Source organism: Centrocercus urophasianus, unplaced genomic scaffold, assembly GCF_019232065.1.
Source record: "Centrocercus urophasianus isolate 14NV4802_14NV808 unplaced genomic scaffold, USGS_Curo_1.0 seq_12, whole genome shotgun sequence".
In the NCBI taxonomy this organism is placed as follows: Eukaryota; Metazoa; Chordata; class Aves; order Galliformes; family Phasianidae; genus Centrocercus; species Centrocercus urophasianus.
Window position 1 is genome coordinate 49,048,734 of NW_024884364.1, and position 13,078 is coordinate 49,061,811.

The 13,078-nt window shown below is 37.6% G+C and overlaps 1 protein-coding gene across 5 annotated transcripts in view; it reads right to left on the reverse strand.

Moving 5' to 3' along the window:
* The window catches only part of TBL1X (transducin beta like 1 X-linked), a 199,588-nt gene that overhangs the window by 81,768 nt on the left and 104,742 nt on the right, over positions 1-13,078 (reverse strand). For 3 of the 5 annotated variants that reach the window (XM_042810792.1, XM_042810790.1, XM_042810791.1), the window contains exon 3: positions 7,801-7,908. The exons of the other annotated variants lie outside the window; for them this stretch is intronic. The gene's annotated coding sequence lies outside the window, so the exon portion shown is untranslated. The remainder of the gene's footprint in view (positions 1-7,800; positions 7,909-13,078) is intronic. 5 annotated transcript variants of the gene reach the window in all.

Consider the following 13,078-nt stretch of genomic DNA (forward strand, 5'->3'; position numbering starts at 1 on the left):
GAGGAAAAGCCCCTTTTCAATGTCAAAATGTACTCATGCCAAATCTTTTTGGAACCAAATTTTCTAACTTGAAAGCTCACAGGACAAATAATCATATTTTCTGCATTTCACCTCTCTACAGACGTAAGATATTCTAATGTTAAGCAAGTAATGAACGTTGAACCTAATATTAATAAGGTAAGATGACAAAACGTTTCAAGTCTTGTTTGAGTTTATGTAGGACATATAACTGAATTCCTGTAAAAAAGCCGGCAGTTATGCTTGAATTACTCCCACATTTCTACAAGTTACTTTCATTGAGCCATCAGCATTTAGCAGAAGAGGCAGAAATAGCAGCAGTACTTCCATGTTAACACACTACTAGCAGCATTAGACTGCTCAAGATGTACTTATATATCATTTTCAAGCAACTACTCGAGTGATCTGGAACAGTATTTTCTAGTATTTCTGAACCAGCAGTCTAGAAATTGCCATTAACTAGTATGGTAGAAACGCTTGCTAATATGGACTGTTTTTCTAGTCTTGTCAGCTACACTTAATAGGACATACTCCGAAAATGTTTTTAGCTAGAACAGGTAGACTGTCTTTACCTTTATGTTATGGTGATTGCAAAAGGAAGAACTGATTTGCAAGTGCAGAAGTATACTAAGGAGCTGTAAAGTATTACAACATGTTGATCTTTCAGATATTACACATTTTTTATTATAACATACCTCAACAAAAGTTATTAAATGTGATGATCTGTATAAGTATATGATTAAAATATCACAGCCAGTTAATATAAAAATAGTTCAGCATAAAAGTAAAAACATCATTACATTTGCAGGCCAGCTCCAGTTCTGTGCAGGAACAATACATGTCATGTGGCTAATCCATTAAGGAGGCTCTCCCAAACCTGCAAAAAAGCTTCACTTGTTTTCTTCTAGTACCTTCCATGAAGCTAACCTCAGTTTTTGCTTTTTTTTTCCGTAATGGAATGTAAAAATGATTAAGGTGAGTCAGTAAATGCAGAGACTTGATTATGGAGGGAACTGAGTAGAGACTAGGAAATTATTTTACATTTCCTTCACCAGAGATGCACAGTCATGCTACAGAAGAAGTCTTCTGTGATTGATTATTCTGTTTATTCAGACTGCTTATTAGCAGATCAGACAAATAGGAAATGACTTTATGCATGCATGACTTGAACTAAGTTTATTTAAGCTGATTTAGGTCAACCACGAACACAATTCTTGTTACACAGATTTGGGATAGCTGCTAAGCTACACTGTAACCCACAAAATAACCAACACAAAACTGTTTACTACCTTACATACAAGGGAAAGTACAAAGCTGTACTTTTTATTACAATGGGTACATTGTTTGAAAAAGATCCTTTCCTGTTCTGCATGCATTTTCTGAGTAGGTAAAAATTTGACTGAAAGATGCCAGAACCACTAATTAGAAAAAGGTACAATCCAAAGCAGTCCTGGGAAGCCATCTCTCTTGTGAAGTTCTGAATGCAATGCTGATTATCCGAAGGGCTTTGTCCGAGCCCACACTAAGGCTGTGTTTATGGAAGCACTGCAGAAACAGGTGCCCCACTGCAGCCGCTCAGCAAATGCAATCTCTTGCTTTGGCCCCACAGCTGGAGCTTTGATGCTCCAGAGTGGCAGCATCACAGGAAGACTTCCACCACTGATCTGGCCTTTGGGTTTGGGACACCCAAAACCACTCAGCTCTTCTGGTTCAGCTTCAGGCTCTGCCATATCTTAAACCACCAGAGCTTCCGTGGTGGAGATCATTACCTCATCAGCTATAAGAGTATGACAAGTCTACTAAGTCTGTTCAAAATCACTTTCAGGAAGGAAAAGCCTGAACCAAGGTAAAAGTCAAGCCTGAAGCTGTGACCTCTGTGTATAACTAAAACTGCAGAATTAGCAATGACACACCCGTGACACCATTTTGATTAATTCTATCTGAAATCTCACCAGTTTGCACTGTATGATAACTTAACTTCAGAGAAAAAAAATATATAACCTGATTGCTTTTCACTTGCAGCATTCAGAATGAAAACTAGACAGTAGAACATTACATGAAAATCCTTATAGGCTGACTGAAGAATGAAATTCTTCCATACAGTTGACAAAACAAGAACTGGCACTCATCCGTATATTGGGTGCAAATGGTGAGTGTGTGATCTACAGAACAGTATGATTATCAATAATTTACATGAACGCACCATTAAATCAAAGCAGCTCAGGTAGGAAGGCCCATACAAATATACATAGTAATATACATACAGAATATATAATGTATATGTATATAATGTATATAGAATAGAGGATCTCCAAGGCTTCACTGAAAGAAAATCTATATAATGTGTTTCTTCTCTGTGAGCTGACTGTGAGATGTTCAGATGCTGAGGAGTATGTTTAACTAGACTACCCTTAATAAGGCAATTTCTGCAGAATAACGTGGTAAAAGAAAAGAGTTTAGTTTAAAACAAAGGCTTCAAGTAAACAAACGCTTGAAAAGCAGAAAATCCAATTCTTCAGGGGGAAGCTGTTCTGTTTGGGAAGCAGCAGATTCACTGCACACACACAGTCTCTCTGCAAACTCAGTCAGACTGCAGAAAGATGCTATGCCACTGGTACGTGCTGGAGCATAATGAGATTTGGGAGTGCCATAACCTGAGCTGAATTCACTTGGGCAAATTTGTTCAGTTCTGCCCACACAAGTTAGGCAGACTCCAGGTGGAGAAAAGCTACGTGGCTGCATGGTCTCCCCAAAGCACATACTTCATTCATGTCTCACAGGGGTACACACCTTTGACTTAATCTGGCACTCCAGGTAAACTAAACACACATTTTATTAGCAATTAGCACATAAATCATTTTTCTCCACGCTTCATATCTATTACTAGCACTTTCACATGATTGACACAGTGAACAAGGAATCTTAACGTGCTCTGCATATCAAGTACAAAGAGCGCAGGACTGTCATACTTCAGTCCTACATGTTCTGAGTCAAGCTTAAATAATGACAAGCATAGTTTAAAAATCCAAGGATAATGCATTTTGGATGCTAGCACCCTCAATTCTCTCCACTGCCATAAAAAATTTCCTCGGAACCTGAGCTGTACTGAATAAAAAAAAAGGAAGGAAATGATTTTAGCAGTAGCTTAGAAGACTACTATAAAAGCAAGGCTCAAAACAACCATCTCAGAAGTTGGCCACGACAGGAAGTGTATTTGCCTTATCTCTTCAGCACAATGTAAAGTAATAAAAAATGTTACCTAATGGACAAGTTCATGTTCTAGCAAGATATACTTTTTCACTGACTTAGAAGGTAAAAAATGCAGATAAGTAATATTTCATGAATAAAAACAGAGTTCAGTTAACTATGATTCACCAAGTAGCAAGGGAAGTCTCAAGGAATATATAAATGTCATTTTGTCTCAGCCTCGAAACATCTGCAAATAATGGACATTTAAAGGATGTTCATGTCAGTTTAAAATATGCTTATTTAAAAAAAAAATTCTATGCCAACATTTCACTGCTATTCAGTGAGCAGTGACTTTTAAGGATAACTTCAGAATAGTGAATAATGACGGCTGAGTGGTTCTTGTGCAGATCCAGAGGCTGTGAATTATTCACTGGTAATATCTAATAACCGGTTTTTAGAAATCCAAACCAATGTAAAGTTTGTTTACCAAAAAAACCCCAACATTACAAAAGATACTGTTTAAAATAGCATGATTTTCTAGTTACTAAGTTTAAGTGACCAAGAAAAAATACTGCTGGGATTTAGTGCCAGGAGTACCTCTTTTTACCATACAGAAAGCTTCCCTGTCTACCTGTGCATTACCATTGGTAAAGTTCTAAACAAATTAAAACAAGCTATTCAAAATACCAAGTTTAAAAAAAAAAATGCATAAAAGTTAAGGAACAAGCATGTAAGTATGGGTATAACAATTTTAAAACACATAGTTTCAAGCTAGAAAAGCAATAACCAACTGACAGTGGTTCTGACAGTTTCTTTTACTTGCTTGAAATACGGCATTCTCACGTACAAAGACAATGCACATTTCACCAATACCAACTGTCTTAATGCTGGCCTATAATGAAACAGTCTTTCCATTCAAACAAAAAGAATTCTTCCAAAATGTTTCTAAAGAAATATTGCCCTGGAATTATTTTTTGAAAAGAATATTTATGCACTGGCCAATACTGAATATTTTTGTACATAACTCTGTGCTTCTATACAAAACTAGTCACAACTTGCACTATTACATTTCAGGCATGTCATTCCCAAAATATGTCCATTCTTAGCTTTTATCAACTGATATATCTATCTGAAATATCTTCCACTTTTTAAAAGTAAACTAATCAACACAATTAGCATCAATCTAGTGAAGAGTGATCTGTTTCTTCTGAGTAACACGTGCAAACTTCTCACCGTTTCTAACTGAGCTTCAACTATTTTTTATGTTCTCACATCTACAAGTAATTTTGTCTCACCTGTCTGTTCGATCTTGGTTTTCTAGTTAAGACATTCTAATTCCCTATGGACTCATTCCTCTTATCACACATGATATTAGCACAGTCATCTCACTGTCAAATCCATCATATCAATAATAAGATAAGAATGCACAGGGCAAAATTAGCACACTTTTATTTTGTTAAAATACGATTTTCAAAAGCCACTTCTACATCAGGGAAATAACAGTGACTACATAATAGAAGATACTCAAATGATCTGACACCCAACACGTAAAAACTGTGTTAATGCAAAGACACCAGTAAAGCACAGAACTGAAGAAACTTCTATAGTCCAGTCCCAGGAACAAGTACACATCTACTAAAATATGACCATCAGCTTTGCAAAATGTTTTTCTGTTATCTAAAGAACATTACACCTCTGTAACAAATCAGAGGAATAATTAAGACTACCATAATTTCTTTACAGATAAAAGAGCCAAAGTCAAAATCAGATGCAGAAACAGACCCTAGTGGAAGCCGAAAACTAGCTGTACAAGAAAGGGACAGAGAATAGACTAAGGGTAGGAACAGGAAGAGACTTTGCAAGCGATTCTCTTTTGACTCTGGAATTTGACCCCTGAATAAGAAAGATAATTCTTATGAATTGCAAACACAGATTGTGCTGATGCTTGGCTTATGTGAAGCACGATATAAGATAATAAGACAAAACGTACAGTCCTTTTTTATTAAAGTAGGGATGGAATCTGATTTACCTAACTTTATGCTTAGAGACTCTCACAATACTGGCAAATTTTGCTAATGTTGCTGTTACATTTTCATTTGTTTGTTTGCTTTACTCAGAAAGAAACTTTTGCTTTTTGATTTTCTTCTCATTGGTTCAAATAAGCAAATTACTACAGAACTGTCTAAACAGTTTAGACACCAGCTGTTCCTAGTACCTCTCTGAAATAGAAGGTTTCTGCAACACTTGACTTGCAGGGCTTGGCATGAATTTCTTCTGTAACTCCTTTTTCTGAAATACGACATTTTCAGTCTGGATGAGCTCCATCTTCACTATAGACTGGTGAGAGCCATTCTCTTTAGGAGATGAAAGTTGTAGTCTAAGGATTCAATGATGCTATGCAAGTCCTAGTTTCACTATGAAAGTGCTAAAGCAGATATCATCAGGTTAAGTTACAGGTCAAGACACCTTGTCTTGCTTGGGCCACATATAAACTATAGTTAATGTATGTAAGTAACAAAACTTCTACAGATATTTTCCTGGGAATCTGCCTCATCTTCTAAGTGTCTGAAAACAAAAAGCTCAAATGCTGAGGATCAGCTACTGGCTATGCTTCTGGTGAAAAGCTGACAAGACTCTGGTCTTTGGAAAAAAAATTCATATCCATGGAGAGAAGGAGCAATATTTACAAAATAAGCTTAATCTCACTGACATATGGTTATCATTGGTAAGGATAAGCTGAGGCAGGCAAAAGGCTTCTAAATAAACTGGGAGTCGTTACAGAAATGGCTGCACTGAAGTTCGATCTTACGCATAGCAACCTCTGCAGAAGGAAGGATCTCTGTGGAAGAGGCCTGAGAAACAAGCAAGTTAGGCTGTAAATTCTTATTTAAGAGATTCTTTGTATGGTTGCTATCACCTCAAACTGCTGAGGAGATCTCCACAACTAAAACACTAACATCATAATTTCTAACATTTTCAGGATACTTGTTATTAAACAGAACAAAGAAAATAGAGGATGATATGCTGCACTAAAGGCACCATTATCTCTCAAAATTCTTGATAAGCTGAGAGCTCAAGATCTTGAATACATATAAATACTATGCCAGTGGATCCCAGGAGGATGTACTGTTGGTAAGACGAGACAAAGGAAATCACCAAACCTTATTAGAGAACTGGGTGATTTGTTCCATAGAAATGTATTTGTAGTATGCGAAAGGACTTTTGGAATAAAAATGTGGAAGGACTCTTCCTTGCTCATTACCAGTAGGGATCAAAGCCATTACTAAGACAATTATAAAAAAAATGGCAACATGTATAAAAAAAAAAACACACTGTAGTTCTGTGTTAAGGCCACAAATGAAATGCATATTTAAAAACAAAAACAAAAAAAAAAAAACCAAAAAAAAAAAAAACAAACCAAAAATAAAACCACACACAACAGAAAGAAAAATCAAATATGATTAATTTGAATAGGAAATTATTGGCTAAAGAAAACAAAGTCTCCAACTTCTGATTCATGTTTGAAAAGGGTAAAAACACACTTTACAAAAAAAAAAAAAAAAAAAGCAAAAAAAATTATTACCAGTAAGCAGAAAAAAAGCATTTTAACAGATGAGGAGGCCATTAGTAACCAAAATGAATGTTAAAGACAACTTTAAATCTGCACACCCGGATAACTGTGCTGGATCTTAGAATCTTAAAAATGTTTGAGAGAGTATCATTTTTATGAAGCTAATTTTCAATACATTCTGGAACACCAAAGAAATTCACTGAGACTGTAGTATTTTCTGACAATACTTGATGCTGGAAAGCAGTATGATTTCAGTAATTATAGAGTTCTAAGCCACTATTAATCTCAGGCAAAACAGTCCATGAACTGATAAATTCCCTGGAATATAACATGACTAAACAGTCAACACCAGTCAACGCCATTTTGCAGAAATTTAGTCAATAAAACACAGAGGTGGGATTTAATAATCTGATAAAGTTATAAAGTAACTACTTTGGACTAAAATTCATAGGTGAAACACACAGATTTTTGAAAAGCACGTAGCTTAAAAACACATAACATTCAAGATTAAGAAACTTGCTTTCTAGATTATCAGTAGCATAAATATGAGGTTTTTTTACAGAAAGTAATAATGGAAGAAGAATGCTGTATGTTACCCAATAAAATTATCCAGTACTAGCTCAACGTTACCTAAGAGTATCATCACCAATACAAATGTCTCTATGTAACACTGCTGATAGCAATTACAACACAAAAATTGTCAGATTGGCAAAGTGGTTATTTAGACTAATATAGATTACTTCGTAAGATGTATTTGTTAAGTGTACTGCAGCAAAGGGGACTTATGCAGCAAGAAAGAAAGATGGTAGGTTGTAGCCAGAGAATGAATGGTGCACGGAAAACATGGACTTAGAAAGTAATAATACAATCTTCATGGCACAGAAGCAATACAATACAAATGCCAATGAAACCTTATGACAGCTTCAGCTGCATGTTTATCAGGAAAAAAAAAAAAGAAAGGAGATTGTCCAAGAGACAATGTTGCCAAGGTAAGGCCATGTGAGACAATTCCTTTGGCTTACCTGGCCTTGAGACCCCTGAGCTGCTGAATGCTGCTCCTCACAGGCTGCTGTCGGGAGTCTGGGGGTTGGAGTTAGCATGGAGATCACCACATCTGACAGCGGAGAGGACTGCAACGAGGGAGAGAGGCACCATTCAAGCCACTTTGCATCACCCCATCAAAACAAGAGTATTTGACCCCCTTCTCTTTTGGCATTCATCAACGTACTGTCTTCCAAATTGGAAGCTCTGGCAGAACCATATGGGGAACAAAGCCAACATCTATGACAGAAGGAGAAAGGAAAGAGCAAGATCCAGTGAACCCAAGCATTCAAGTGCTTTGCAAAGCAGTGCACTTTTCCAGGAACCTAAGGCATGCTGAAACTGGCTCAATAAATTTTCAGCATCTTTGATGAAGTATAACGTAAGCAATACATTCACTGAGCTCATAGGCTAGGGAAAGAAAGCTGAACAAGTTACTGAAAAGTAGTTCACTGCCTCAGAACAGCACACAGAAGTGGTCTCGGAGAGAATATCCAGTGGAAATTGATTTCTGTGCAAAAACAAATAAGTAGGCCAAATAATATATCATTCTGGGGGAAGGCAAAGCATTTGCGAAAATCAAACATGAAAGACAGTCCAGCATTCTGCAATAGTAAACCTATTTGCAGATTTCTACATCTGCCACTGAACACAAAGAATATTTCCTCTGTGATTCGTCTGCAACGTATCTTGACCAGCTTCCTACTCCAGTATTTCAGGCTTTATATCTTATGCTTCGTTTTTGTCTATATAATATAATAATTAAATGCTGTAAAGTGAAATAAGATATTCATTGGAGGTTCCTTAAATTAATTATACTCTTCCACACAAACGTCTATCAGCTTTTAAAACTATACATTAAGGATTACTTTATAATACAATCAATTTAACAAATAGTATATTTTAAAACATCATGAAGAGAAGCTTTTATAAATCTAATTCTCTGTCTGTGGTACTACAACATGTTCTCATTTACATCACCATGAGACAAGTACACCATCTAACCAGATACAACTATTCACGTGAGAAAGATGTATGCCTATTTTAATCAGAGCTGAATGACTATACAGTGGACAACAAACAATGATGCAAGTATCACAAATAATTTATTGTCTAGAAGCCTGTATTTTTTCTGAGTTTGTTGACCTCCACCTATACAATTGCCGATTTAATTCTCAGATGACATTCTGAAATGACTATCATTGTCTCTCCATCTTATTTTGGAAATGTTTCCCTTCTTATTTTTCTGTGGAGCATGTTATATGTATGTAAAATAAAACATACTCCAAAAAAGAAACACTTCGTGTGAACATGCAATCTAAAAATCCCAATAATAATTAGAGGATCTTGCTGTTATAACTTCTCCACATTGTGGGAAAATAGTTAAGAGTGTTAATGTATTTAAATTAGTTCTATTCAGTATTCTGACATTATGGTACGCAACAATAGCTAACACATAGGTGCTGTTCTGGAGAGAAATACTGTGAAGACAACTGGCTCACCTCATGACTTCTACAAGATTCACGAGGTTTAGTGGATACCGTACAATACAAGATAAAGGTTTACAGTGTGCTGTGAAGTGTTGTGTTGGCTACACATTTAATTCTTTCTGTCCTCAATTGTTTGGGATGTGTTCTTATTTGTCTTATTTACTAATGTTGGATTCACAGGACCACAGGATGACAGAGGCTGGAGGACACCTCAGGATCCATCTGCTCGAACAAGATCACTCACCGCCCACGGTCAGGCAGCTTTTGGAGATCTCCAAGGAGACTCCACAGTCTTCCTGGGCAGCCTGTGCCACTGCTCTACCACCTGCACAGCATACAAGTGCCTTCTGGTGTTCACAGGGAGTCTCCTGTGTTCTAATTTCTGCCCATTGCCAAGACAACAGTCTTGGCACAGGTAACACTGAAAAGAGCCTGGTCCTGCCCTCTGCACCTTCCATTCAGGTATTCACAGACATCAGTGAGATCCCTCCGAGGTCTCCTCCAACCTCAACAGTCCCGGCTCTATCATCCTGTCCTCACAGGAGAGGTGCTCCAGTCTCTGGTAGCTTTTGGCAGTCAAGGAGTTTCATGAAGGCCAGTCATCCCTCCATGCTGTTACAGGGCAAACAGAAGGTACTAGGACAGAGTCATAATGCTGGGAGAAATACTTGAATCCTACAGTATGACTGCTTTTGGTTACCTTGACACCTTTTTTGGTAAAAGCATTTATAATGGATCTCTACTTCAAAATGTTTTTTGTACTACAAGTAAATGACTGATCTTCAGGAAGAAAAGGGAAAGGGAACAAATTAGAGATTGACATTCTTTATAGTTTTGTTACCCACAAGTGTCAGTGACACTTAAAAGCTAAAGATTTTCTTTACAACTGGTCAAGAACATACGTGTGAATGGTTCTAACAGCACGTTATGCTAGCACATGTCCTTATTCATAAGGCTTTACTCAGCAACAAAAGGGTTCCTTAAAATCTAATTTCACAGTGCAGGAAGTGCTAAGATAAGCCTTCAAATAAAGAGCAAAGAAAGAAGGAAAGCTTTATTTTAAACTTTCACTGGTAATACTAATATCATATCTGATAACTCCCTCTGGATTTAGATCTCCACAATTTAGAAAGTTGCAAAAAAACAAAGATCAAGGAAAACAGCTGTAAAAATTATTAGAGGGCTTAAAAAAATTATTTAGGATGTAACATTTGGAGAGTTCAACCTGCAGTTTATAAAAAAAAAAAAAAAAAAAAGATAGATTATCTGATTACAGCACGTAAGTATTTTCACATGGAGAAAACAGTAAGAACCAACTGGCTTGTTAATCTAGCACAGAAGGGAATGTATAAAACAAATCACTACATGGAAGCTGAGGCCAAGTTCAAACGAGAAATAAAGCACATACTTATCATCACTTGTGATTAACCATTAGTGTGGCTATCAAAAGGAGGGAGAGTGCAGAGTTCCTCCATTTGTTGGTAAAAAAGTCTGTCTGGTGAGACTTTTTGAGATGAACTTAGGCAAAAACACAAGCTATTCTGCAGCCGAACAAAAGCTACTAGGTTTCACACAAAAACTGCTGGTTAATTCATAGGAAGGAAACCAGGTGATGTAATCACACTTCTCTTGTCATATGTTAAGCATCCTATCATCTGCAGCTACTGACTAGTTTTGCAGCAGCAGTGCTGAAGGGAGACAAGTGGCATGCATGCCATGCTGCTGGCTCCAGCATGTGCCTTGTGACACATAAACGCACACACAGCAAGGGAGCATGTCTGCATTCAGGCTATAAGTGGAGTAAGAGAATTGCAAACATCTTCTCAGAGACAGGTGGACTACATCCTGCTGTGAGTAATACTTGGCTGCTAATTTAGGAAGGCAGTATGCTCCTTGCTGAGCTGACAGGACGTGGTCAAAACTGAGTTGTGGTGGCTGCTCTCTCCCCCAGGGCCATTGGTGAGATGACTACAGCAAGCAGCGTGACTGCAGCTCGCTTGGTCTGTGTCTCAGCTCTCTAGGCACTGGGCAATGAATAACAGAGCTCTGTTGGCACCAGATGCCTCACTCGTGTGTCGCTGTGAGCTGGGCCACGAGCTTCCAGCCTGAGTCAAAGAGAAGTCTTGCAGTTATGCTGAACCTTGTCCCTCTGCATGGCATGCAAATGGCAGCTGCTCTCAGGAAAGGGAATGAGGAAAGGAAATAATAAGAAATGTACGCAAGGACACACTGAACTGCTCTACGATGACAACAGAGCTTAAGAAAGGGCCAGAAAAGATACCGCAAGTGTTATTTTAGACATCTTTTCTGCTGTCACTATGTCTTAAACTGCCACACAAACTAACCAGGCTTAAATATCAGCCAAAAAAAAAGACTTAAAAATGTCATTCGTTTTGTCTGACTGAATCTTATACATATGGTTTGACCTTGGATGTTGCACTACTTTTGGAAACACAAAACTAAGCTGAGCAATGCCACGATGTCCACTGACACTCTTTCCTTGCCAACACTCCATACTTGAATGAAGCAAAAGCATGGCAAATGAGAGCACCAACTCCTATCAATACAACCAACACAAACGCTTGTATTCAGGTACCAATCTAAGGCAAGATCACAGATGTTTGGCCTCCCACCTCTGGCACTGAGAGCTCAGCCAGCAAAATGGCACCCACTGCAGAGAAGTCTGAGCTTAGAGGTGCCCTTAGAAGACAACAGATGAAATGCCGTGCTGATGTGCTGCTTGGTATGCAGGCTTCCTTCCTATTATTCTTTCTGCAGGGACATAAATAAGTTTAGGAAACTGAAACTGGGGACCAGACTTACCTGCCATGCATGGAAAAATCACCTAACTAGGAGAGTACATTCACTCTTGACTTACAGCAGTCACATTCCTTAGGAAGATGTTTTTGTAAAGCCTACTAAATCTCTCTAAATAGATTTAGATACCTGAATATGTTTCCAATCTGATTCCTGGTTAACTGTTATTCTGTGCAGCTTCACCTACGTAATTTTATTTGTTTTTACCGGACAACATTACTTTTCTCTCTCAACAGTTTTTTCTAACATCAATCCATAATAAAAAAAAACATTAATTAGGTGAGTAATTTATTATCCCCCCCGCTTTTCTGAATTTTAAAGGCATAGGAGAATTTAAATGATAAATAGCCTGCCTTCAACACTCACTGAATTACAAAAGCATTTTTGAGAGATTTCACTATCAATCTCTGCAAAAGAAGTACAGGATACCTACCGTGCAACACGAATATTTTGCTTTCTTTCAACTTGACAAACAGCTTTAATATTTTCAAACAATCCCTGGGGGATTAGACTCACAGGAAGACTGGAATATACGGTAGATTCCAGCAGGACATCAATAATTATGCCACCTTCAGCAAAAAATAAACCGAGCTGTCCTTTCTAAGGATGTTTAAAAAAGAAAGCAATTCCTAAAAAGTGGACAAATTGGTGAAGAAAACGTTTCAGTGCTTGCAAAACTTCTGCTGATGTGCTGGGTTTTCAGTTTCTTTAAGAACACACATTAAACGTAATCACATCAGGATGGTTGTACAGAAGTGCTCACCTCTGGGACACAACCAGCAATTCACCTGCACAAAGATCATGGAAAAAACCTGCAGACACGTGGAACCCAAATCAGGACTTTCAACACAATATGCCGGCTCTCTCTGATGTGTTTCCACAGAATATGTATGCACTGGAACTTCAGTGTCTGTTCAGAAACACCCACACAATGCCTGCATATTAATTTATT